At 49.1% G+C, this 27,554-nt stretch overlaps 1 protein-coding gene and 1 long non-coding RNA gene across 9 annotated transcripts in view; both read left to right on the top strand.

Moving 5' to 3' along the window:
• PTPRN2 (protein tyrosine phosphatase receptor type N2) overlaps positions 1–27,554 on the top strand; it is a 1,079,664-nt gene that overhangs the window by 7,640 nt on the left and 1,044,470 nt on the right. The window lies entirely within an intron of this gene.
• LOC129398375 (uncharacterized) lies at positions 778–8,915 on the top strand. The gene is made up of 2 exons (XR_008626114.2): positions 778–1,822; positions 8,175–8,915. It is a non-coding gene; the product is annotated as an uncharacterized LOC129398375 (long non-coding RNA).

The raw sequence follows: 27,554 nt of genomic DNA, 5'->3' as shown, positions 1-27,554 counted from the left end.
ATTTGAGGCTGACCCCACAATGTGTACATTCTCTGAAATAGCCGCTCTTCTAGAGGACTCAACTGTGCACACCAGCGCAAGCTCCATTTCTTAGCCGGAGGCAGGGGATGGAACATAGGTAAAGCAGTGGCAGGAGCTGCTGTCTGATGACTTCCCACCTCAAGTCCATTTTGTCCCTCACATCTCTTTTACTAAGAGTTCTTGAATCTCTTTCTCTGCTTTTCCTGAAAACAGGCCAAGGTTGAGACCACTGGACTTCCATCTGATTTGAGTGTTCTACACTGAGATACAGCTGTGGTTAGAGCTGCTGTGGGAAGCACAGCCACCAGTTCCTATGGAGCGGCACCCATTCTTGTGGTGGAAGACTTGCGGCATCCATGTGCCTGCTTTGTTATGCTGTTATGGTCCTTGATTCTATGAAATAGCCAACATGAAATTATGATCAGTTAAGGTAACAGAAATGGGGCTTTTTCACTGAAATAGAAAGAGGATTCTAGCAGAGTCAGAAACTGCTGGTGATTTCTGCAAATATGGTAGGGAATAGGGAATACGTGGCTGTTTCAAGAGCACAAATTAAATGACAGTACTGCTTCCATGCAGTGTGTTGACAGATTGAGAGGTCACCTTATCTTTCCAATCAGATAATCTTTACAGTTTGCACTTGCACTCATATTAGAAGTCAAGAGAAATGGAAGGACTTCACCTATAATCTCTCTGGATTTATACCTTGAGCAAAATACCTGGTTCTTCATGTTTTTGAGAGGATTACCTGAGCTGGGTGGGAGAGTCCTTGGTAACCACAGAGTTTCTGATAAGTCCTAGTGGTTGTTATTTTTGGATGCTCCAGGTTTCTACAGTTAATGTTGGAGGTGGTGGCTGACAGGATGGAATATTGTTATTGTTAGAAACAATATTACTTTAGAAAATCCAAGTCTCAGATGAACTGACAATAGAGATTATTGCAAAAGCATTGCCATTACCTTTTAAAGAGTAATATCATTTATATTTCTTAATAGGCATATCCAAACAGGTTACATCAATAAGGATGAGGCCTGGTTTTGTTGTGATGATGAGAGTAACTGATGGCGACAGCCCTTTGGAGTTTATTTCACATCATCCCTTTGATGACTGTAAAGCCCTTGAATAAAAGAAGTGGGGCTTGGCCAGGCACAGTGGCTCATGCCTGTAATCCCAGCACTTTGGGAGGCTGAGGTGGGCAGATCATCTGAGGTCGGGAGTTCGAGACCAGCCTGGCCAACATGGTGAACCCCGTCTCTACTAAAAATATAAAAATTAGCTGGTTGTAGTGGCAGGTACCTGTAATCCCAGCTACTTGGGGGGCTGAGGCAGGAGAATCACTTGAACCTGGAAGATGGAGGATGCAGTGAAATGAGATTGTGCCAGTGCACTGCAGCCTGGGCAACAGAGGGAGACTCTGTCTCAACAACAACAACAACAACAACAACAACAACAACAAAAAAGAAGTAGGACTTAAGGGAACAATAGACACTGGGAATGCCTAAAGAAGGGAGGGAGGAAGGAGCCAAGGGTCAAAAAACTACTTATCAAGTACTGTGTTCCTCGTTTGGGTGACAGGATCATCATAAACCCAACAGTCGGCATCACTCAATACACCCACGTAACAAACCTGTGTATACATGTACTCTTTGAATCTATGATTTTTTTTTTTTTTTACAGAGACAGGGTCTGGCTCTGTAGCCCAGACTGGAGTGCAGTGGCATAGTCATAGTTCCCTGCAGCCCTGAACTCCTGGGCTCAAGTGTTTCTCCCCACTCAGCCTCCTGAGCAGCTGATACTACAGGTATGTGCCACCATGCCTGGCTTGAACTCCTGGACTCAAGTGATCCTCCTTCCTTGTCCTCCCAAACTGCTGAGATTATAGGCATGAGCCACCATGCCTGGCCCCTGGAATCTCAAAAAAAAAAAAAGGTGACTTAAATAATATTCATACAAATTTCTTACAAGTTTGAGTAGAAAGTATTATAAAAAGAGATAGTACATACGCTTTTTTTAGATATGCTAAACACTTTCTTTTAAAATGTTTTATTATGTAATATTTGATAAATGCAAAATTCAGAGCACGTTTTTTAGTATACTTGGCATGTCTAGGTTGCACTGTTTTTAAGTGCCTGAATTTTGGTCTTGTCAACGAGCTTGCCGGGTGGGTGTTGTTCCCTTTGCTCTTCTGAAGCGAGGTGAGTGTCTGGCTGGCTTGCTTTGCCCTCTGGCCTGCAGGGTAAGGGTGGGCAGCCTTGCTGTGCCCATCTTCCTGGCCTGTGGGGATGGCAAGGGGAGAGGGAGGTGGCCGGGCAGTGCAGGGTCTGTGTTAGGGCCCAGTGCACTATTCAGAGTTTGCCCAGGGCCCTTTCCCTTACTCCATCCACTTAGGATTGTGTCAGAGTCCAAGGGGAGACCTGTGGGCCCTGGATGGGCCCTGTCCCTGTCATCACATCCCATACTTGGGGATCGGTGGCTCTGGTGGACCCCATTCCTGTGGTCACATCCTATCCTTTATCTGTCTGTTTTATCAGGTTGCAACAGTCTTCCTCTTAGAGGAAATGAAGACAAGGTGAGTGCTCACTTTGCTGTTTGGGCTTTCTTAGGAGCCCACAGTGTTGTGCAGGCCCCATGCTGTCTGTGGCATTCGGGAGGGCGGGGAGCCCTCAGTGTTGTGCAGGCCCCATGCTGTTTGTGGCATTCAGGGGGGCTGGGAGCCCTCAGTGTTGTGCAGGCCCCATGCTGTCTGTGGCATTCAGGGGGGCTGGGAGCCCTCAGTGTTGTGCAGGCCCCATGCTGTCTGTGGCATTCAGGAGGGCTGGGAGCCCTCAGTGCTGTGCAGGCCCCATGCTGTCTGTGGCATCAGGCAGGGTGGGGAGCCCTCAGTGTTGTGCAGGCCCCATGCTGTTTGTGGCATCAGGCAGGGTGGGGAGCCCTCAGTGTTGTGCAGGCCCCATGCTGTCTGTGGCATCAGGCAGGGTGGGGAGCCCTCAGTGTTGTGCAGGCCCCATGCTGTTTGTGGCATCAGGCAGGGTGGGGAGCCCTCAGTGTTGTGCAGGCCCCATGCTGTCTGTGGCATTCAGGAGGGCTGGGAGCCCTCAGTGTTGTGCAGGCCCTATGCTGTCTGTGGCATCAGGCAGGGTGGGCAGCCCTCAGTGTTGTGTAGGCCCCATGTTGTTTGTGGCATCAGGCAGGGTGGGGAGCCCTCAGTGTTGTGTAGGCCCCATGCTGTTTGTGGTGTTTGGGAGCTCTCAGTGTTGTGCAGGCCCCATGGCGTTTGTGGCATCAGGCAGGGTGGGGAGCCCTCAGTGTTGTGCAGGCCCCATGCTGTCTGTGGCATCAGGCAGGGTGGGGAGCCCTCAGTGTTGTGCAGGCCCCATGCTGTCTGTGGCATTCAGGAGGGCTGGGAGCCCTCAGTGTTGTGCAGGCCCCATGCTGTCTGTGGCATCAGGCAGGGTGGGGAGCCCTCAGTGTTGTGCAGGCCCCATGGCGTTTGTGGCATCAGGCAGGGTGGGGAGCCCTCAGTGTTGTGCAGGCCCCATGCTGTCTGTGGCATCAGGCAGGGTGGGCAGCCCTCAGTGTTGTGTAGGCCCCATGTTGTTTGTGGCATCAGGCAGGGTGGGGAGCCCTCAGTGTTGTGTAGGCCCCATGCTGTTTGTGGTGTTTGGGAGCTCTCAGTGTTGTGCAGGCCCCATGGTGTTTGTGGCATTGGGCAGGGCTGGGAGCCAGATGCCCTGTGCATTTCCATCTTGCTCCAGAACCTCTGTCTTGACCACTGGCTGTCAGCCATGGCTCCCCATGCTGTGCTTCTGTGGGACCTTTGTGGTGTGTTCCTGTTCCTTATGTTCACTCAGATAGCAGCATGTTACTCCCCAGAGGCCTCTGCGGGAGAGGTAGGCAGAGGTGCTGGTGGGAGGCTCCTTAGCAGCCCCCATGTCCCTGGTGGTGCAGGCTGTGGGCCCCGGGGCTTGTCCCGAGAGGGCCCCTCATGTTTTCAGCCCTTTTTCTGGCTCACACTTGTGCCTGGAATGTGCTTAAAAAAGGCTTTGAGGCAGAGTTGTGTGGAATAGAGAAACTGTGACGTCAGAAGCAGAACTTTACAGAGATGTTCGTTCTTGCAAAACCAGTGTGGTCTGAAAATGGCTTCTTCTGCATGAGCCTGACAGGGTCGCTGTGCAGGCAGCCCGGGCTGGCAGTGCCTGGCTGTGAGTGACTTGGTGTGTTTGCAGACACACAGCTCTGTCTGAGTGACCACACCAAGGGACACACCTCACCCAGGCCTGGGAGTTCCTGCTTGCTGCTTGTTTGGGGTGAGAGGCAGGCTCTTCCAGCGGGGAAAGTATTGACAGCACATGGAATGGGGATGTTGCAAACTCATAGAACATTTTTTAAATGAGTTTTTCATTGCTGTGAGCTTAACAAGAAGGAAGCATTTTGATCACTTGAAAAAGGAAATGTTTTCAAGTGGAAAATATTTTTAAAAATAAAGATTAGATTCTTGGTTTAGTTTTCTATAAAACAATCTACTTATTTTTAAATTTTTATTATAATTTCTAGTAATACTGAAATTATTATTGGTTATAACTATTTTGTCTCTTTGGGAAGTAAGATGTAGTTCTCAAGACATGTGTTGATTTAGTGCCCTTCTGAGAAAATAAAAACATGCAACTGTGTGAAAAATTTGGATACTTATGTAGTTATGCCTCTTGTATCCTCCACAGGTTTTGAGGGGGTGAAATATAGATGTAAAACCTGGCCGGGCACATTGGCTCATGCCTGTAATCCAAGCACTTTGGGAGGCTGAGGTGGGAGGACTGATTGAGGCCAAGAGTTTGAGACCAGCCTGGGCAACACAGTGAGACTCTATCTCTACAAAAAATGTAAAAAATTAGCTGGGCCTGGTGGCACACACCTGTGGTCTCACTTATTTGGAAGGCTGAGACAGGAGGATCACCTGAGCCCAGGAGTTGGAGGCTACAGTGAGCAGTGATAAAAAGTAAAACCCATCTTATGGGGCTAGCCAACTACATTATTGACAATATCAGTCAATAGCAAATGTTAAAAAGTGACGTGTTTGGTTTATTGGTACTTTTAAAGAATATACAACATTTGTTTAATGATTTAATATTTTTCATAGCACTCTGAAAGAACGTCAGATATTCAGGGTAAGTCAAGCACTATGAAAAAAAAGAATGTCCCAGATTGTTACAGGTGATTTCACATAAGATAACATGTTTGACAAAGATTGTAGATAAAATAAGTACTAACTCCAAAATCAAAGCCTCATTTTGAAAGATTCTACCATGTGTGGGTATATTGTTAGCATGTTCCAAATGTTGAAATAGTTCTTCTAGACTATTAAAAGATGCTACTTTCCTGTGTAAAATAAATGACAAAAGGGAAGAAAAATATGTCCTTTGAAGAAAGGATGGAAGTCTGTTTTAATTTGCAGCCTGAAGGAGAAGAGGGTGAGTAGTCTGGTGGTGGCCAGTTCTGCCGTGTAAATCAGTGGCTCTCACCTCTGCTGCTGGGACTAGGTGGATGGCGGACAGGGACGTTGTTCGACATCCTGCAGTAGGCAGGACACTCCACGGAGCCACCCACCCAGTGTGCCAGCAAGGCCCGTCCAGCAGCCTGATGCATGTGGAGGAAGCTGCCGGGCATGCAGTCCTCACATGTAGCAGAGGAAGAATTTGGCCTAAATTATGGCAGAACAAACTTTAAAAGAAAGAAAGAAGTATTGGCCCCTTCCATGCCACCTTCCAGTGCTGGCTAGAGTAACTGCCACAACTGAAAATCTGATCCTATCACTCTTCTGCCAGAGCTGCCCCACAGCTAACCTTAGGAAGGAAGCCCAAGCCCTGGACAGGGCTATTGGGCCCTCACTGGCAGGAGGCTTCTGCCTCATCCCCCTTGTGGCCCCTCCTCTCAGTGTCTCAGTGTCTGATGGCGCCACCAACAGAAATGTGCATTTATTTACCGGATACATATTCTTATTTACAAGTTATATATGTGCTCTACTGAACTCATTGTATGTTTATTATAAAAAATTCAAAACAAATTTAAGAGAATGAGAAATTAAACATCACTAATGATTAAAATATTTTGCTGAAGATACAAAAACTTCTTTGTATTCACTAAAATTTTTATTAATGTGATTAATAACATTTTAGATACTTAGTTTTTAAGTGTCTAATCTGGAGAGCTTCAATCTATGGTTATTTGCTGTCTCGATGCACAATATATGCTGAGAACAGTGCTCATCACTACTGAAAATATGCATAAATCTATAATTGAGAAAGTCCGAAGGATGATTTTTAATCTTTCTGGTTGCCTTCTTGTGGGTCTAACTGTGTGCTTTCCACTTCAAAATGTGTCTAAAGAAGAGCTCCCATTGGAAGTACAGATTTTCTTGTATTTGTCTTATTAACAATCCACGATTCCTTTCTAAGAATCTTTTCAAATCTCTGGATTACGTATAGTTAAAATGGGTCACCTAATCCATAAATCTCTTCACAGGCCCATGGAAATTGCAGCATAGTTTGAGAATGACACAAGGGGGCCCACTCTTCTGGCACCAGACCCCAAGAGGCCGTTTGCTGTGGGGTCTCGTGGGGCTCCAGCATTAGCCCATATATCAAGCTTAATTTTTAGGACATCTAAGAGTGGGCATATCTCAATATATATGTTCAGTAATTTTTGCTGAATAAATGAATACATCAATTACAGACTCTCAGAGCTGGAAAAGAGTCCCTGGTCCAGTTTCATCGATTCATAAGTAACTTCCACATAAGGACATTCAGACCCAGGCATGGGGAGTGACTTGCTGTTGACCTTCCTGGACAGAGACCCGAGCTCTTGGTTGGTTGATTTTCAAGGAAAGAACCCCAGAGACATGAAGCTGTGGTGAGCACTGGCAGTCAGAAAGGAGAAGTGGTCACTCCTCCAGACCGCTTCTAGCTCTGCTACTCTAGGATTGGATTGAAGACCCCTATGCTGACTCTTTATTTTTAAAATTGATACCAACGAATGACTTTTCACAAGTAACATACTCTTTTTCTGAAAATTGTTTGACTTTATTTAAAAACCTATTCTGGCCTCCTCAGCACCCAAAGTTGATGTTTTCTGCATTTCTAGGAAGCAGATTCCCTTTCCCATCCCCCCTCCATTTCTCTGAACATCTTGAATTGTTTAGCTGGGTATAGTGTTAGTGACATACAAAGAAATGCTGATGATCAGATGAGGCATCTGTACCAGAGGATGATCATTAATTCCCATTAAGTATTTTTATAAAAGTAAAATGAGGGAAGAAATACATTACTGTGTGCCTCAGAAGACTCTTGTCCATTCATCATGCATCATGCTAATTACTCTTTTAAATTTAGATTCTTAGTCTAAGAACATTTCAAAATGAATTAACAACTATTCCTCAGCTTAGAAAATGTCATGGAGTGAGATTTATTTATTTAGTTGGAATAAAATGTAAATCATTCAGAAAGTATAAACTCATACTTGCAAGCTTACTGTACTGGCAAAATCAGTGGGCTGATAATATGTACTATAGTCTCATCTTTATTTAGAAACTGCTGTTCCTATATCAGCTTAATAATTTTTTACTGAAGAACAAAGTGTAAAGCAATTTAAGTGGCAAAGATCTCTGAGTGCTGTGTCCAGTAGTGGTGGACTAAAGGAGTCAATGACCCTGGCACCAAAAACAGATCTGGACAAAATGTATGAAATAATGAAGGATCACAGTGATGAGTCAGAGGGCAGAGACCCAGGAGAAGGGTAGGGATGTGGTACTTAGGGTCAGTGTTTTCCAGAGGTGTCAGCCGGTCCTGATCAGGAGCCTCGGAGAGCTGTTGGGCAGAGGTCCCTGGTATGCCTCAGAGACTTGAGTTAGGACCCAGCAGGCTGCACCCAGAAAGGGTTCAGCAGACAGCTGTCTTCGTAGGCACAGAGCTGGCTCAGTGCCCTGGTGGGTCAGGGCTGTCAGGGCTGCTGGAATCCTCAGCCGCTAGATGGGGCAAAGTGGATCTTCTCTGGAGGAGGTAGCATAACTAGAGCCTCAAGTTAACCCCACAGTTGTTCACATCACTACCCAGTACCAAACAAAACAACATTTTGAGGGGAATTCATGTGTTTATCCTTTTCAGGTTCCTCTATCTCACTGTGAACGAAGAGGATCAGGTTTCCACCCAACTAGACAGCCAGACAGAGAAACCTCTTTTCAGAACATTGTACTGAATACCTACTATGTGCTAGTCATTGGACTTGCAAACACGAGCAAGACAGAGTCCCTGCCCTCCAGAACCTTCCCTGCTTTCCAGAAGCTCCTGAACCTTTTCTGCCTTCTAGAACCTTCCCTGCCTTTCAGAACCTTCTGTGCTTCCAGAAGCTCACTAGCACCTTTCTCTTTCCAGTGCATTCCTAGTGCTTATCTTATAGTAGAATTTCATGAGGTTAATTCACTTAATAACTCTAGAGAATTTTCCATGTTGTATATACCGTTCTTGGCTCGGGAAGTTCTTATTCATCTCCACGTGTGATAAGACTTTGGTGAATAAATGCACCATTTTATTCCATGGATATTTATTTAGTTGTGTTTCCTAATTTTTGCCAAGAAATGGAAACAGCAGCAATGAAATTGGTTTTTATTTTTTTGGATCCTTAAGAAATAGGTGCTTTTTGAAGAATCAGGGGAGAAGTAACGCAAGACCCCAGAAGTATGCCAACATATAAAACCCCAAGTCAAAAGGTCAAACCACGCATTCGATCCCTCAAGTCCCCTGCTTGACCCTCTTCCAAGTGTACTTTCCTTCCTTTCATTCCTGCTCTAAAGCTTTTTAATACTTTCACTCCTGCTCAAAAAAAAAAAAAAGAAAAAGAAAAAGAAATAGGTGTTTTTTTTGTTTGTTTGTTTTTGTTTTTTTTGAGTTGGAGTCTCACTCTATTACCCAGGCTGGAGTGCAGTGGTGCAATCTCGGCTCACTGCAACCTCTGCCTCCCAAGTTCAAGCGATTCTCCTGCCTCAGCGTCCCAAGTAGCTGGGATTACAGGCGCCCGCTACCATGCTTGGCTAATTTTTGTATCTTTTCAGTAGAGATGGGGTTTCATCAGACTGGTCTCAAACTCCTGACCTCAGGTGATCCACCCACCTCAGCCTCCCAAAGTGCTGGGATTACAGGCGTGAGCCACTGTGCCTGGGCAGAAATAGGTGCTTTTCATGAAGTGTGCCAACACACGGCATAATTAAAAAAAAATAAGCAAAAACAAAAACAAAAAAATTCCAAGCCTTGCCACAGGGCTTGGAAATAAAATGAAACAAAATCAAATGAAATAAAACAGAATGGATTAAAACCTGAAGAGGGACTAGGTGGAGTGTCCGGTGCGGCTCCTGCCAGTGCGTCAGCCATGGCGGCGGCTGCTGGGAAGGCCCCTGCGTATGGCTTTGCCATCCGGGACCCGGGCTCTGCTCTGCAGGGGTGGGCTTCTGAGCGGAGGAAGGCCAGAGATAACCAGGTCCATGCGCGTTTGTGTCTTTCCACAATGTCGGGCTTTTATGGATGCTTTTAGTCTCAGTCACAAAAGCCATGAGCTCCACAGAGTTCCTGAGGAGACGGTTCTCCTTGGTGCTTCCCGGTCAGTCCGTGGTCGGAGACGGGGGCTCACAGGCTCAAGCCTCTCCGCGGGCTCTCGGCGTTGCAAACCGTACCCAGCCGCGTGCTGAGCCGGTACACACGGGTTACAGCGGAAACACGCCGCAGCAAGCCAGGCGACACTTCGCATCCAGGAGACTGTGCGGGAGAGCGGGCTAGCAGGCCACTCGGGGGGCACGGAGGACACAGGGAGTCTTCAGTGGCAGAGCCGGCCGGGGGATCAGGACCCACCACGGGGAGACGCGTCAGTTGAGGGGTCGGAGCTGCCGAAGCCGCTTTCTCACGGTGCAGAGTCCGTCTGTGGGGATGGATGGTGGGAGAGGGTGCTGGAGGGCGCTCGGTTCTGTCCGCATCTGGTTGGACGCAGCCTTTATTACGTGTTAATTTATTTATTCAGCAAAACACCTTGTCCCGGTTGGCAGAGCGCGGTGGAGTGTGGGGTGGAGGCCTCCGAGGGCGTCCCTTATACCCCGGCGCGCTGCTCAGGGCGAGGACCGAGGGCCCATGGCCAAGGAGCGGCCTCCAGAAGGACACGGAGCCCGGAAACGCGGGCTCTGGCTGCGCGCTCCCCGCCTGGCTGCCCAGGTCGGCCTGCAGGGGTTGGAGACGGCTCCGCGGAGAGCCTGGGGCCCGGTCTCAGCCCGGCGCGGCGGCTCTGAGGGAGCCCGGAGGCGGCTTCTCGGGGCTTCCCCCCGCCTGGGGGAAACGGGTGGAGGACGCGCCTGAGGGAAAGCGAGGGAGGAAAGGCCTGGCGGCCTTGGCGCGTGGGCTCTGGGCTCCCCCGTCTGCGAGCGGCACCCGCTGGCCAGGGCGCGGGGCTGAGGGAGGCCGGGAGGGCGCCGCCCCGCGCTCCTGTCAGGCGGCCTCGCGCCCCGCGTTCCTGTCAGTCAGGCGGCCTCGTGCCCCGAGTTCTTGTTGGGCAGCCTTGTGCCCCGCGCTCCTGTCAGTGGCGCCCACGAGGCCGCTGGGAGCTGCTGCCTCCCTGTCCCCTCTTCCTGGTGAGGGGCCCAGCAGGACCCTGAGAGCAGGACCCTGAGAGCCCCACAGCCTGGCGTGCGCGAGCTCCAAGCCTTCCTCCGCTGTGACGCGCCAGGGAGGGTGTCAGGGAGTCTCGTCCGCCCAAGCGGGCGCATCTGGGGCTGGCCCTCGTCCTGTGAGGCCCACGTGATCTTTTTCGAGGTCGCTCAGTGGTGATTGAGTTCTGGGAATTAAGTCCAAACTCCCTGGTTTACAACCCAAAGCCGGTGCGTTCGCTCAGGGACACGGGGCCTACCTGGGCCAGGAGCCTCCAGGGCACGGCCAGCGCCAGTCAACCCGTGGAAACGCTGCAGAGACGCATTCCTATTGTCAGATGTATTCCCCTTAAAATACCTAAATTCCTGAGATTTCACATACATACATGTACAGTTAGTTATATGTGTTTTGAAACACATTCTTGCGCTGTCGCCCAGGCTGGAGTGCAGCCAAATAGTCACCGCTCACTGTAGCCTCCCATGCCTGGGCTCCAGCGATTCTCCTGTCTCAGCCTCCCCAGGAGCGGGGACCACAGGCCTAATCCCTCACACCTGCTTAATTTTTGTATTTTTTGTAGAGATGGGGTCTCACTATGTTGACCAGACTGTCTTCAAACTCCTGGGCTAAAGTGTTCCTCCCACCTTAGCCTCCTGAAGTGTTGGGATTACAGGTGTAATCCTGTGCCTGGAGGAATATTTTTTAATGTTAGTAATTTTTAAAAGAAGTGTGATAGGAAAGTTTTTTTTTATTTAAACATTTTTAGTTACACACATAAAGATTTGGCAACTTTACATGTAGGTTACCCCAGTTTGTTAAAAAAGATTATTAGTCTGTGAAATTAAAAAGATAGAAAAAAATAGAAACCACTATTTTAAAGAATATTTCTGTAAAGTGTGATAGGTGAAAGCTGTTTGCTCCAGGAGTAGTTGTTTAGAGTATTTGTTATAAATCTCAACTTTGTGTAATACAAGTCAGTCATGTGATTTACCCCAGTATTTGAAGACCCTCTTTTCCTGCAGATTTCCTCAGTAGTTCAAAAAAAGAAAATCTACTCTAAAAGCTGTTTTTTTTTTTTCTTCTCCAAACCAAGGTCTCCAAAAGGAAGCATGTGATGTTCCTACCGCCTCTGGGAGTGACATATAAAAGTTTGGCTTCACTATATTGTGTGTGAGCTTGGGCGGTTCATCTCCTTTCTCTGCATCTCAGTTTCCCCATTCTTGAAATGAGGAAGTTGAGCTAGATACTGTTTGCAGGTATAAAATTTAAAACAGCATTATTATTATTATTAGACAGAGTCTCACTCTTGCCCAGGCTGGAGTGCAGTGGTGTGATCTTGGCTCACTGCAACCTTTGCCTCCAGGGCTCAAGCGATTCTCCTGCCTCAGCCTCCCAAGTAGCTGGGACTACAGGCATGTACCACCACACCCAGCTAATTTTTATATTTTTAGTAGATACGAGGTTTCACCATGTTGGCCAGGCTGATCTCGAACTCCTGACCTCAAGTGATCTGCCTGCATCAGCCTCCCAAAGTGTTGGGATTACAGATGTGAGCCACTGCACCTGGGCAAAAGAGTTTTTAATAAAGGAAAGATAAGAGTCTCATCAGCTTCTGACTGTCGTTAGCACGTTGGTCATTTCTGTGTCCAGGCCAGACTTGGAGTTGGGATGGCCCGTGCCCCATCTTGCACACCTGGGCAGCAAGGAAGGGTGGGATGAGGTGAGATGGGGGTTCACCATTTGGTTTTCTCTGCCCCTCATCAGGTGCGGGGGGGTGCAGCCCCCAGTGTTCACTGGGCTTGATGTTCTCTCCCCTTGCAGAGCCCCTGACCATGCTGTCTCTACCCCTTTCGGCACGATGCCCGTACCCCTTCAGTCCGCTTGCTCCTCGAGGGCCATGTCCCTGCCCAAGACAGCTTTCCCCTGTGTTTCCAATCAGTTAATTAACTTGGCTGTTAATTGGGGACCTACTTGTGTTGTCCAGGGCCCAGCCTGGGCTTAGCACGTGGCAGGAACTTAATGAGTGGGAGCCGGAGGTCTGCATAGAGCCTGCTGAGTCTCAGCCTTGACATTTCACATCACTGTAATGAAAAGCCTTCCTAAAAATAATCTCTGCTTGCATCATGTCTAATAGATTCTGTTTGGAGAGTGGAAAATGCAATCGCAGGCACGGCTGGCCTCGTCAGGCCTGTTTGTCACAGTGACAGAATGGCCAGTTCTCCAGCCCAGCAAACACTGGGATAAACACCATAAATATGTGGGAAGTGCACACAGGTGTGTGCCAGGCAGGTGGCCCGTGAGGGCAACGGGGCTTTCTCTAATGTTTGATCAGTCCCACATTCTAGCCTTTGTTAAGGATTGGCTATGTTAATGGGGACTTGTGAAAATGTAGATACTTAAATTAGAAGCACAGGGAGCTGTTCTCCTTACCTTCCTCCCCTTCAGAAAAAATGAAGAAGAAAATGAAAAATCCTTTCTCCTTTGGAGACTTTTATTTATTTATTTTTTAAACTTTAACAATCTTTTGGTTGGGCATGGTGGCTCATGCCTATAATCTCAGCACTTTGGGAGGCTGAGGTGGGTGGATCACTTGAGGTCAGGAGTTTGAGACCAGCCTGGCCAATATGGTGAAACCATCTCTACTAAAAATACAAAAATTTGCTTGGCGTGGTAGCGGCTCCCTGTAATCCCAGCTACTTGGGACATTGAGGCAGGAGAGTTGCTTGAACTCAGGAGGTGGAGGTTGCAGTGAGCAGAGATTGTGCCACTGCACTCCAGCCTGGGTGACAGAGTGAGACTCTGTCTCAAACAAACAAAACAAAACAAAACAAAAAAAACCCCACTTTAACAATCTTTTATTACCAAACCGTGCGAAGGGTGGCTAACAGCAAAAATAGCATCTCTAACAAGATCCAGGATGGAGACCTTTAGAGGAGGGAATTCAGAAATTGAGAAAGGACTTCAGTTTCAAGTGTCCAGGGCTCCCTAGTCCTTTAAACGCCCAGTCACCTGCAGAGTACCTTTTGTGCGGTGCTTGTGGCAGGATGCCTGGCCCGGGGCTGCCAAGTGCCCGCCATGGGGCCTGTTTCCCAAAGCTTGTCCTCGGGAGGCTACAGTCAGCTCGATGGCTGAGTCTCTTCTGGAATTGCTCAGGAGCTAAAGCTTGGCCACTTCTTTTTTTTTTTGAGACAGTTTTGCTCTTGTCACCCAGGCTGGAGTGCAATGGCGCGATCTTGGCTCACTGCAATTTCCTCCTCCTGGGTTCAAGCAATTCTCCTGCCTCAGTCTCCTGAGTGCCTGGGATAACAGGTGCCCGCCACCACGCCCAGTTAATTTTTTGTATTTTTAGTAAAGACAGGGCTTCACCATGTTGGTGAGGCTGGTCTTGAACTCCTAACCTCAGGTGATCCACCCACCTTGGCCTCCCAAAGTGCTGGGATTATAGGTGTTAGCCACTGCACCCGGCCAAGCTTGGCCACTTCTGATGTCAGTGGATAAAACGAGTAATTTTATTGATTCTCAAAGTTATCAAAATTATCCATAATCTCAGGGAGAGATTTTTAAAGGGAGAGAAATGGCTGACACAAAGGAAAATATAGGTGTCCTAAATATTTAGAGGACAGTGTTGTGGGCTTAGTGTCAGGTGACCTGTGGAAAGTTCCTAAGAAGCTCCATGCCTCAGTTTCCTCATCAGAATATCCTGCATCTGGCAGAGACAATAGGCAGATCTGTGTTTGGAGATGTGGGACAGTCTCTAGACGTGCGGGTAACTACGGGAACAGTGCCTGCCTCCAGGGTTCCTGGGGGGCTTGCATGAGATGGTTTCTATGTCTTGTGTGTAGAAAGTAAGTTGGAGTCATGAAGTAACAGAGGGCGACTCCTGGACCCTTGGCGTCTACCGTGCCTTTGCTTACTTTCTTCCTGGGGATTTTCCCGTGCTTTGACAGTTGTTGAAGCCTGCAGATCCCAGACGGGAAGTTTGCCGTCCGAGTTAAGATTTCTCACCATTGAGCTGAGGCCCTGTTTGGAATTCTGAGCAAAGCTGCTATTTTGGGGACACGTCCACCTTTGTGCTCAGCAGAGGTGGTGTCCAGATGGCCTGTGGCACCTGGGGTTGAGATGACCAGCCACAGCCCAGAGCTGGCTCTGTCTCACCTCTCAGGATGAGAGGTAATTTGCAAAGTTCCTGGGAATTTGCAAAGTTCCCGGTAATTTGCAAAGTTCCCTTTGGTGTGGCTGTATTTAAAAGCTGCATATTTAGTTCCATTCTGATAATCTATGTTTATGTAGCCACAAATATGCCTGTATAGATTGCAGCTCTAAAAGTCAAATACAGCTGGATCCTGATACTCAGATCTGATGCAGCATGGACTGTGTCATGTTCCTGGGAACCTCATAGTTTTATAGAGCAGAAGCCTCCATGCCTTGTTTGTTTCATCCTTGCCTTCCTCCACAATACAATATTCTGAATGGTGTCAGCATCCCTGGGTCCATGCATGGCTGGGATGACTTTTTAGAGTTTGTGTAAAGCCGTTACGTGGGACAGGGCCTGCGCAGGGTCTCCCTCAGGAGAATGCAACTCTCATTAAAGAGCAGGCACACACCACAGGGAAGGCACGAGCCTTGCACATTTCTCCTTAGATTTGCACACATTTCTCTTTAGCTCCCAGCAGGGTGTCTGTGACCCTTCATTTTCCTGGCTGATATGGGCCACAGAGCCATTTCCTGGGCTGAGAAGGGATCTGTGGTCTGCCGTGCTGAGCTGCCCGCCCTTTGGCCTTACCACTGGCATTCTTTCCCTGTGCTTTAAATAAACATGTGTGGGTGAAGCTGCCATGCTGAGGGAAAGGGTCTAGATGGAGCTGGAGGGTGCAGTGGAAGGTGAGGAGTCAAGCCAGGTATTCCTGGGGCATGAAGGGTGGGCAGGGGGCTTGGGCCAGGGCCTGGCATGCACCCGTCTCCTGGCTCCCTGGCAACTGCCTAGCCCCGTGCTGCTTCGTGTTGGTTCCATGCTTCAGGAGCACTGGGATGGCAGCCGCACAGCTGGCCTTGCTGGTGTTGGTGATGGGGGTGGTGCCTGGCAGCCTCACGTCCTGGTGATGGAGGTGGGAGTCAGCTCAGCTGCTCACAGGTCGATTGGCTGTATCCATCACAAAATGTACAATTCTATTACCCCCAAATCCCACTTCTAGGAATTTTCCTTACAAACTTACTTGCACACATGTGCTGCAAAGATGTTTGCATAAGCATGTTCATTGCTGCCTTTTTTTGTCATAATACTCATTTGAAACAACTTGATTTTTCATAAGCAAGAGATTAGTTAAATATATCATATTCACACCACAGAATATCCTGCAGCTGTTGGAAAGAATGAGGTAGGTCTTTGTGTGGAGGTACGGGACAGTCCCTAGACCTGTGATTAACAAGATGTATGGCAACAGTTAACTCAGATCCAGAGCTGGCTGTGCCTCCGGCAAGTGCTGCCCTAGCCCTTTCTTTGTATCATCTTTGTATAATTTTGTTTAATCATCCCAGCAGCCCCCTGATGCAGGAGCTGTCATGATGTGTGTTTCGTAGACATCCCAGGCACTGTGGCATCAGAGGCCAAGTTCTAACCACTTACTGGAGAACAAATCCAGGTGTAAGGAATGACCCCAATCTTAGAAATATATGCTATGCATAGATCCTATAAACAGAAAAGACCATTCCCTAAAAATTAGACATCTAATCAAAGACCTCACTTGTTTCTTCACAATTTGAGGGATAAGGGGAAGGGAGGGAGACTGTGCCCCTAGATGGAAGGCCCCTCTCTTCTCCCCTCACACATCAGTGCTCATGTACTGCCATGCCACATGCCTGTGAGTCTCTGCAGAGGGTGTGCCCTGAGCTAACAAGGATGTTCAGATGTCCCCGGCGAGAGCTGCAGGATTCTTCATCCAACACTCCCATCGGGGTGGGCTGGGAGCATCTGAATGCTGTGTGATTAGCTTCCCTAAGTGTTTGTTGTAATCAAGTTGCATTTCCACGGCCTTATAGCTTGGTCATTTTTTTAGCTTGCACCAGCTGGGTTTTGGCACCGCCTCACCCAAACTTCATATTATGAGACATCACGGCCAACTTGCAAACTGCTGCAGTAATAAGACTTGCATTTTGTGATGCTTTTGTTCTCACTGACGTGCCGTATCTGCGTTCCACTTGGGTACTTCTTGCTTTGAACGAGAAGCACAAGGCTGTTGGTGAAGTTGATGCTGGGGATCGGTCAGCAATTTCATATTTTCCAAGAAGCCATTTTAGGACCCTGGACGAGGTCTCGAGCTGCAAACTTGTGGTCCTGCCTTGGGAGAAGGCACAAATTTCCCTGTGAGGTTTCTTCGGTGGCACTGCACCAGCAGACACCTTCTTTGTCCATGCAGGGCTTCGAGAGGCTCTATGTGGACGAGGCTGTGGCCGTGGTTGATTTCTCTGAAACCAGGAGGACCACACCCTGCCCCTCAATGGAGGCTTTCCTGGGCCAGGAAACATTTGCTGTGGGAAACACTCCGCTCCGGCCTCTGCCATGCACTAATGCTGGAACGCATGGGGACACATTCTGGTCTTTAAAGGGCCTGCACTCAGCATGATGAAGGCTTTGTTGTTTAGTTAATTCACATTGTCCATACATGGGATTGTTGAGCTGTGTCCCATTCTGTTGAGGCATGTGCCCCTGGGAGCGTCATTGATCCTGACGTGGCAAGGCTTCACGTATGATTCAGGCCAGCAGTCTTCCAAGAGCTTTGCCTTCATGCCATTATCAGTCAACACACTCTCCTTCAGGCTCCCAAGCAAGCACACAGGGCTTCATGCACAATCAGCCTTGTGGCTTTCAAGTGCTAAATGGACTATTAATAATAGGAAACTTTAACATAACACTGGGTTTATTTGTGGGAGATGGAGTGGGTGTCTTAATGCTGACAGGCCCTGGGTTTCGCTGCATTGATTTGCATTTCCTCTGCTGCTGTTGCCGCAGTTGATTCCACGATTATATTTTTCATGTAAAGGGCAGATGGAGGAGTAAGGCTATTTGCCCTCTTCCTGTTCTGGTCTGGGTGTTTGTCCCCACAAGTGCATGTGTTGAAACCTAGCTCCTGACATGCTGGTGTTAGGAGATGGGGGCTTTGGGAGGTGACAAGGTCTCAAGGGTGGATGCTCCTGATGGGATTCGAGCTCATCAGGTCACTAATAAGGCAGCTCCAGAGAGCTTCCTCGCCTCCTTCATGGAGTGAGACCATGGCGAGAAGGCGTCATCTATGATCCAGGAAGCAGGACCTTGGGATGCCAAGTCTCCTGGTGCCCTGCTCTCCGACTTCACAGCCTTCAGAGCTGTGAGAAATCAAGGTCTGTTGTTTCCAGGCCACCCGACCTGTGGCATTCTGTTACAGTTCCAGCTAAGACATTTCCTGACAGAGAGACTTCTCTTGGAGGTCATGAGATCTCAAAAGACATGTGTTCATTGGCCCCTTTGTGAATCTCTTCGCACGAGAGAGAGGCAGGTCTGCGGCTCAGTGTCTCAGCCCTCAGTGAGCTTCCTCTCAGTGTTCCTCTTCTTGGGGACCACGCTTGCTGGGCTGCAATGCTTCACCCAAATTGTGGTGTTCCAGGGCCACGGGCAGTGGGGATGGGAGGTAGGGAGAGCTGCTGCTACTGTGGGGGGTGGCACGGTCCCCCCTAGTGAGAGTTTGGTCCTGGTGTTGGCCCGGGCCATCTCCCCTGTCGGAAGTGTCTTGTCTTGCACGGGGACTGTGCACAGACCTGTGCTGTGCTTTTGAGTCATTCAGGATTGTTAAATGTCAAAGTGCATTTTCTGAGGTATGTTAGACCCAATATTCTGCATTTCTGACCAGCCCTGGGGAGGCCAAAGCTGCCAGTCTTGAGGCCACAATTAGAGCATCAAGGTCTGAGTCAGTGCAGAAGCCAATGAATTATCAGAAAAAGTTTATACTTGCTTTAAAAAAAAAAAATTGAAATATCACCCAAACCTTCTGGTGTGTAACACCATTTGGTCTTTTCTTTAAAAAATTCCTTGTATTTGGTGAGAAAACATGCACTTGCTCAAGGTCACCCATGTCCTGCAGAAGTGGCATTTTCCTCTTTACAGAAGGAGCCCCACACCCCCGAAGAGCTGTCAGGGGGATTTTCCCAGGCAGGGGTTTATCTCTTAGACCTGGGGAGACTTTACTTCTAAGGCAACGGGTGTTACAGAATTGTAATTTTCAAAAATACCTTGAAGTAGTAATGAGAATTATTGGGGTTATTACTTCTAGAATCATTGGAAATTCTGACTTCAAGGAACTATGAGAATTAAGTAATCTAATGTCCCGATCTACGTAATCTTTCTTAATCTTTGATATTTATTGACTTGATCAAGTATTCATCAAGATCAAGGGTGGAAGACTTCACTAAAATTAGAAACAGGGCTCCCGATTCCGAGGCCCTGCCCTTCTTGCCACACTAACAGAATAACCCTGTGCACATTCTGACATGTGAATGAGACTTATTGACATGCATGGACTACAAAAATCAGATTAATCAACCGATGCCCAGTCACACGTGAAGGAACAACATATGGACAAGATTTCTCTTTGATGCAAGGCTGCGTTGCTTTAGGTTTTTTAACCTGTACCCTGCTGGGAGGATGCAGGTTAGGACAGCTGCCTTGTTTTAAAGCTGTTCAACATGCAGTGTTCTAGTCATGTGTGTTTGGCAAACCAAATATCTTTGGCTCTAACTTAAGGAGTACCATTCACATGGTTGATGTCTGTTCTCAAAGGGCTTCATGAAAAGTGCAGCCCATGTGCCCCTGCTCATGGTGGGTTTCTGCTGAAGGTGAGGCGATGGCCACACCTGCCTTGTGAGGCTGCCTGGGGACACAGTGAGGAACCGCTACACGGTCCCAGCACAGTCCTGCGCACGGAGCGCAAGTGGTCACCGTTCTTACACGTTGTGTTCTCTGCATGTTGACGCTTAGTAGGGTCTCAAAGAATATCAGTTCCACTTTCACCTAGCAGTCCAGCAATTCATGTAAAATAAGCAACCCCCCCATTTGTTCCCTAGCGAGGCCAAAACATTTGCCTATTACTCTAAGTGTTCGTGCACATGATCAGAAACCATATGAGGTAAGCATTAAAACACGCCCACTTCTGGGTACATACATACCTGAAACCATCAGAAGTAGGGACCTGGACAGATATTGGCACATCCGTGCTCATAGCAGCACTATTCACAATAGCCGAAGGTTAGAAGCCACCCAAGTGTCCACTGACGGATGAGTGGTAAGCAAGATGTGGTCCATCCATCCACACGGTGGACTTATTACCCAGTCTTCAGCGTGCTACACCATGGGTGGCCTTTGAATACATTATGCCGAGTGAAAGAAGCCGGTCCTAAAAGGACAAATGCTGTTTGATACGAGGTGGTTAGAATCATCAAGTTCACAGGAACAGAAAGTGGAACGGGGCAGGGGAAAGGGGAGTCAGTGTTTAATCGGGACAGAGTTTCAGTTTGGGAAGGTGAGAAAGTTCTGAGGATCTGTTGGAGAACAATGTGCATAGTTAACACGACTGAACTGAAGATTTAGAAATGATTAAGATGGTACATTTTATTCTATTTTTACCACAGTAAAAAAATATGTAAGTGGGGAGACAACAGCTGGGAGGATTTTGTTCTTTGACATCGCCTCACCTCTCAGATGACCTTCTTTGCTCCAGGCCTTCCAGGGTCCCTGGGACCTAGGACCCCAGTCATGAGGGAGGCAGCCTGTGTCCATTCTTTTCTGACATCACTTCTGTGAGAGGGAGTGGCAGGGAAGGGGCCAAAAGGTGATGCAGAGGTGATTGCAGCCTCAGAGGGGGCCCTGAAAAGCTGGCTGGGTGAGGTATCCCCGCGGTCACCTCCTGTGGTCACATCTCAGAAAGAGGAACTGCTCAGGCTGAGTGAACAGCCTATCTCCTCTGCACCCTGCGACGGGACAGTCGTTATTTGCATTGGGAACGAATATTCGGTAAGAGGGAGGCAGGTGAACAAGTGGATGTGCCTCATGGTGGAGTCCTGCCAGGCCGGGTATTGGCCTGGAAAGATGGAAGTGTGTCATTCTGAGAAAGAAAAAGTCAGGTATCAAAAAAGTACATATGGTATGACCTCATATGGATCGTTAAAATATTACAGTGTTGAGAAGTATGAGTAGGATGTGGTGAATGCATTTTATTTCCTTCTTTTTTGCTTCTCTTTAAGAAAACATTGTGTAATGAGAGCAATAGAAATTCATTTTTATACAAAATATTTTTCTTATTATTCCTTTTTAAATGGGGTGATGAAGAACAAAGAAAACATGAGAGAAGAATCTCCTTCAAGCACTGGAAGAATTCCTGCTGGCGGCTCCAGGAGAACCATCACTTTGTGGCCTCTGCTCTGTCGGGATCTGGGGCCAGGCAGGGCCGCACTGGGTCTGGGTTTGAGAGTCTTCCTGGGCCTCTGGGCCCCCCAATGTGGCCCCTCCCTGCTGCCTGCAGACCTGGTGTTCCGGCTCCTCCTCATTGGAAACATGACATACAGTCATAATTAACCCCTGGTCAGACCTGGGGAGGTGTTAAGAGGTGAGAGGTCTCTGTCTTCTGGGCCTCATCTCTTGGTGTGCAGTCTGAGAGCCTCCTGTCCAGAGAAGCTGAGTGGCACCCCACAGGAAGGACTCCAGATTACTGCTTTTTTTTTTTTTTTTTTTTTTTAGTCTAGCACTGATGTATCCAGAAGGTGCAAGGACCTGCCTGGCTTGGCGTGAATACTGAGGAGAATCCTGCTCCTCTCTGTGCCAAATTATGGAGACTCTTTCCCTGCTCACCTTTGGGGCCCTCATTGCTGCACCTGTTTCTTCACAGGCTCCATTTGTGCGGACACACCTGCCTCTAGGTGCCTGGAAATATTGGCTGGAGGTACCCTGCCTCCGCTGGGCTCTGCAGGTGCCAGGCCCTCATGTCCCTGGGACCAACTGGTAGCTGGGCAGTGTTCACTGCTCAGCACCCCCTGGGGCAGCACCCCAGGGACAGTTTACAAATGGAAAGCTGCGCCCTGCGGCCTCAGGATCTAAAGAAGAGAACATGGCCATAGGCTAGAGACAATCCAACAATACATTTGGAGTCTACTAATTTAGTATTTGTGTCTGGACTGAAGTTACCTGTTATGTAAGAATTATTTTAAAAGACCTGGGTGCAGTGGCTCAGGCCTGTAATCCCAGCACTTTGGGAGGCTGAGGTGGGAGGATTGCTTGAGGCCAGGAGTTCAAGACCAGGCTGGGCAACATAGCAAGACCCCGTCTCTCCAGAACAATGAAAAATTTAGTGGGGTGTGGTGGCTCATGCCTGTGGTCTCAGCTCCTTGGGAGGCTGAGGCAGGAGGATCCCCCAAGCCCAGAAGTTCAAGGCTGCAGTGAGTCATGATGATACCACTGCACTCCAGCCTGGGCAACAGAGTGAGACCCTGTCTCTAAAAACAAAAATACAAAGAATTATTTAAAAGGGGGTCTATGAAGTTAACCAATAGCTGCTGCTGGGAAGATGGCGAGGTGCCTTACCAGGAGAGCTTTATCAATAGTGCTGCTGGGAATGCTGGGAAGAGGGCGAGGTGCCTCACTAGGAGAGCGGACCACGGGGGTTTCCATGCACAGTCAGTGTGAGGGTCCCAAGTCACCCTTCCTTCCTGACCACATTGGCCAGCCCACTTCTAGGCGCCACGGGGCTCTGGAAACGCTGTTTTCTTTGAGCACAAACGTCCCAGGTTGCTCACTAGAGGAGGAGCTTTAGAAATCTCAGTGGGTTCTAAAGGTGTGAGCCCAGAAATACAGCTACATGATGAGAAAGCGTAGGCCAGGAGGGGCCTGTTCTCAGCTCTTCAGAGAGAGAGGTGAGGAAACACACCCGAGCACAGCCAGCCACGGGTTGAGCGGAGCGGTGGCCGTGACCTTTGTGGACTGGCTGGCTTGTACCTGCAGGGCCAAGAAGCGACTGAGTGGACCATGGCACCAGGTTGGGGAATCAGAGCCCATGATGGCAGAAAAGACGTCTAACCTGCACGGGAGCTGCCTGACCTGCGCGGGAGCTGTCTGACCTGCGCGGGAGCTGCCTAAACTGTGCGGGAGCCGCCTGACCTGTGCGGGAGCCACCTGCCTGGGAGTGACCTGCACGGGAGCCCTCTGACCTGCGTGGGAGCGACCTGTGCGGGAGCCGCCTGACCTGCGCGGGAGCCGCCTGACCGGCGTGGGAGCGACCTGCGCGGGAGCCATCTGACCTGCGCGGGAGCCGCCTGACCTGCCCGGGAGCCGCCTGACCTGCCCGGGAGCCGCCTGACCTGCCCGGGAGCCGCCTGACCTGCGCTGGAGCTGCAGTGTGCTCTGAGGGGAGGAGACCAGGTTTTGTTCTGTCTATCCTCTACCTATCTACCTTTGAATCATCTCCATTCACCTATCAAACATCTATTTATATAATTTATCTTTCTAATCTATCTTTTTTTTTTTTTTTTTGAAACAGAGTTTTGCTCTGTCGCCCAGGCTGGAGTGCGGTGGTGTGGTCTCGGCTCACTGCAACTTCCGCCTCCCAGTTCAAGTGATTCTCCTGCCTCAGCCTCCTGAGTAGCTGGGATTACAGGCATGCGCCACCATGCCCGGCTAATTTTTGTATTTTTAGTAGAGACGTGGTTTCACTATGTTGCCCAGACTGGTCTTGAACTCTTGACCTCAGGTGATCTGCCCGCCTCGGCCTCCCAAAATGCTGGGATTACAGGTGTAAGCCACCATGCCCAGCCCATCTCTCTTTACGTATCAATCATCTCTATCTATCTGTCTAATCTATCTTTACCTGTCAATCGTCTACCTATCCATCATCTATATCCACCTATCAATCACCCATCTATATCTATCCTCTATCATTATCTATCATCGTCTATCAATAGAACATATATAGTCTTTCACATCTAACAATGTCTATCAGCTATTTATCAATCATCTATATCTGTCATCTAGTCTATCCTATTAGGTATCTATCTATCTATCTATGACAACCATCTGTTGATCTAGTAAAGAAGGACATTCCAAGGCTGTTTTGATTTTGTAGGAGAAAGCCATTTGGTGCCAACTCTGTACCTAGTGCAGATTTATTTTGGGGCGTGTGTTGTGTGTGCCATGTTGTGATTATTGTTCACAGATTTTGTTCTCTGCGATCTGGGTCCTCGAAGATAGGATGTGTCTTCATCATCCTGAGCTTGCTGGAGCCTGTCTCTGTGGTCTGCCCCACGTAGATGGCCTGCTAGGCAGCGGGTGGAACCCGCTGGGAAGCAACACCGGCCACCTGTTGGCGGAAGAGCTCCCTTTGCCCTTCAGATTCCTGACTCTTGCCAGCTTCTGTGAAGGGTTGACGGGCGGTGCTTGTGCCCCTAACCCTGCCATGGGAGCTGAGGGAGGCTGGGTCTGGGGGACAGCTGGAAGATGCCAGTTGAGTGGAAATATATTCTTCTGCCAAGGGCACAATGGGAGCGAACGAAAGGGCAGCAGGACTGCCCCTGATTTGGTGTTGGGATGGGACATGGCAGCATGGGCCTCATCCTGCTCCTGCCCCACCCCGGTGACGTCAGTGTTGGGAGGTTTCAGCGAGGAAGGCAGGGCAGAGCGGTGGGGGCGAGGGGCACCACTGAGCCGTGGATGCTGCTTGTGAAGGGAGAAGGACCTGCTTCGTTCGACGCTGGGCTTGGTGCCGCCTTCTCCTGGAAGGACCTGCCTGGCCCCCTAAGGCACAAGCCCCAACCTCCCCCAAAAGGCAGCTGTGGGATCTTGCAGTCGTAAGAGCTGCTGAAGATGGAAAACTTGTGATTTCCTCTGGCAGAGTTGGTGGTTGCGTCGGGGGTGATTTGCAGTAGATCAGTCTGCTGAGCACCGGAGATCCGTTTGTTCTCACAGGCTTTCTTCTAATTCCACTGTGACGCTCTTTGTAATGTGCATCTGGTGTGTGACTCTGTATCAGGCTTGCTGTGGGCAGCCTCAGAATTCAGGGCCCAGGCAGGCATCTCCGGTGAGGGGAGTTGGTAGTCGAGGAGGGGCCGGATAAATTAAACGTGCCCCCGGGTCGTGGGTGAGGATGGGCTCAGCCTCCCTGGGAGGATGCTGGGGAGGTAAGGCGGCTGTCTGTGCTCCTGGCAGGAGGGAAAACCCCATCATATAGAGGGGGCTGCTGTTTGGGGCAGAGATGGCTATGTGCGGCATTCCAGACACAGCCCATGGAGGGGCTGTGCTCCTGCGCTGGATCGGGGGAGCCACATCCTATAGTCCCAGGCCACTGCGTCTTGGAAGGGCCTGGCCAGCAACAGGCATGGGCCGAAGAACCCCACATCCCACTCTCCCTCCACCAAAAAGGGGGGCCAGAGCCGCGACTAGCAGAGTTGGTCTTTTTTCAGTTTTGTTCAAATCTCAAATATTCCTTAAATCCTCTGTGCCCAGAACCAGCTGAGAGCAATCAAGAACTTTAAAACCCAGTATTCAAGGCTCTACCCTCAGAAAATAAATAATGGGAGAGAGAGAGAGAACACAGATAAAGCAATATGAGACAGATGATAGATGTCAGATAGACAGATACTGATCAAAATTCTTACGCACTTTGCACCTCCCAGAGCAATTACCCTTTTTACCATATTGGTAAAGAATCATCAGTGCCCTAAACAACCAACCAATTGTCTCCTGGTTTCAGGACCAAGGACAGAAAACAAAGTTGCACAAGGACCCTCTCTGGTTTCGGTCTCTGTTTTTCTTGTTGTTGTTGTTTGAGACAGAGTCTCACTCTTTCGCCCAGGCTGGAGTGCAGTGGCGCGATTTCAGCTCACTACAACTCTGCCTCCCAGGTTCAAGCAATTCTCATGCCTCAGCCTCCTGAGTAGCTGGGACTACAGGCACATGCCACCACATCCAGCTAATTTTTTGTATTTTTAGAAGAGATGGGGTATATAAGGAAGGTGCTGTAGACTCCCAAGCCTGTGTGTGTGTAGACAGGGAAGGCAATGTAGACTCCCAAACCTGTGCCTTTACACAGCGAAATTGGTGTAGACCCCCAAGTCTATGAGGAAATGTGGTATAGACTCCCAAGCCTGTGTGTGTTTAGACAGGGAGGGTGGTGTAGACTCCTAAGCCTATGTGTGTACATGGGGAAGTTGTGTACACTGGGTTAGGAGCTGGAGCCCTCCAAATGCATGTGTTAGAGCCCCCCCGATGCAATGTGTTAGGAGCTGGGATCCCCCAAATGCAGGAAGGGTGGTGTAGACTCCCAAGCCTGTGTGTAGACAGGAAGGGTGGTATAGACTCCCAAGTCTGCATATTTAGACAGGGAAGGTGGAGTAGACTCCCAGGCCTGTCTGCGTGTAGACAGGAAGGGTGATATAGACTCCTAAGCCTGTGTGTATTTAGACAGGGAAGGTGGTGTAGACTCCCAAGCCTGTGTGTGTACACAAGGAGGGTGATATAAACTCCCAAGCCTCTGCATGTGTAGACAGGGAAGGCGATGTAGACTCCCAAGCCTGTGTCTGTACACAGTTAAGGTGGTGTAGACAGGAAAGGTGGTGTAGACTCCCAAGCCTGTGTGTGTGTGTAGACAGGGAGGGTGGTCTAGACTCCCAAGCCTGTGTGTGTATAAGGGGAGGCTGGTGTAGACTCCTAAGCCTGTGCATATACACAGGGAAGGTCGTGTAGACTCCCAAGCCTACAGGTGTAGACAGGGAATGTGGTATAGACTCCCAAGCCTTTGTGTGCTTAGACAGGGAGTGTGGTGTAGACTCCCAAGCCTGTGTATATGTATGGGGAATGTGGTGTAGACTCCAAAGCCTATTCATGTATAGGGGAAGGTAGTATAGACTCCCAAGCCTGTATGTGTGTAGACAGGAAGGGTGGTATAGACTCCCAAGCCTGTGTGTTTACATGGGGAAGGTGGTGTAGACTCCCAAGCATGTGTGTGTACACAGGAAGGCAGTGTAGACTCCCAAGTCTGTGGAAATATACAGGGAAGGTAGCCTAGGCTCCCAAACCTGCAGGTGTAGACAGGAAGGGTGGTGTAGACTCTCAAGCCTGTGTGTGTACATGGGAAAGATGATGTAGATTCCCAAGCCTGTTTGTGTAGACAGGGAGGCTGGTGCAGACTCCTAAGCCTGAGTGTGCAGACACGGAGGATAGTGTCCACTCTCTAGGGTTTCTCTGGGGTGTCAGGAGCCCTTGGATGTACATGTCAAGTGCACAAAACGTGTGGTCTTTACTGGTTGTTGTCAGCGTATGTAGACACTTTTTTGATTATGAAAGTATCGGGCCATGCACGGTGTCTCACACCTGTAATCCCAGAACTTTGGGAGGCTGAGGTGGGCAGATTGCTTGAGGTCAGGAGTTTGAGACCAGCCTGGCCAACGTGGTGAAACCCCATCTCTACCAATAATAGAAAAATTAGCAGGGCATGGTGGTGGGTGCCTGTAATCCTAGCTCAGGAGGCTGAGGCAGGAAAATTGCTTGAACCTGAGAGGAAGAGATTGTAGTGAGCTGAGATTGCATCAGTGCACTCCAGCCTACACTCCAGCCTGCACTCCAGCCTAGGCTACAGAGTAAGACCTAGTCTCTAGAGAAAAATTATTTTTTAAAAAACAGTATGTATTGCCAGAATGTATGGTCACCTTTCTCACTGATCTTCTCAGGCTGACTTAGGAGCTGGGGCCCCCCAAATGCATGTACTGGAGCCCTACCCCAATGGGGTGTGGTTAGGAGGCGGCGGCGGGGGCTCAAATGCATGCATTAGAGACCCACCTTGATGCAATGGGTTAGGAGGCAGG

The sequence above is a fragment of the Pan paniscus genome, chromosome 6 (genome assembly GCF_029289425.2).
Source record: "Pan paniscus chromosome 6, NHGRI_mPanPan1-v2.0_pri, whole genome shotgun sequence".
NCBI lineage: Eukaryota > Metazoa > Chordata > Mammalia > Primates > Hominidae > Pan > Pan paniscus.
The sequence above is the reverse complement of the archived record's forward strand: the minus strand, read 5'-3'. Positions and strand labels throughout refer to the sequence as shown.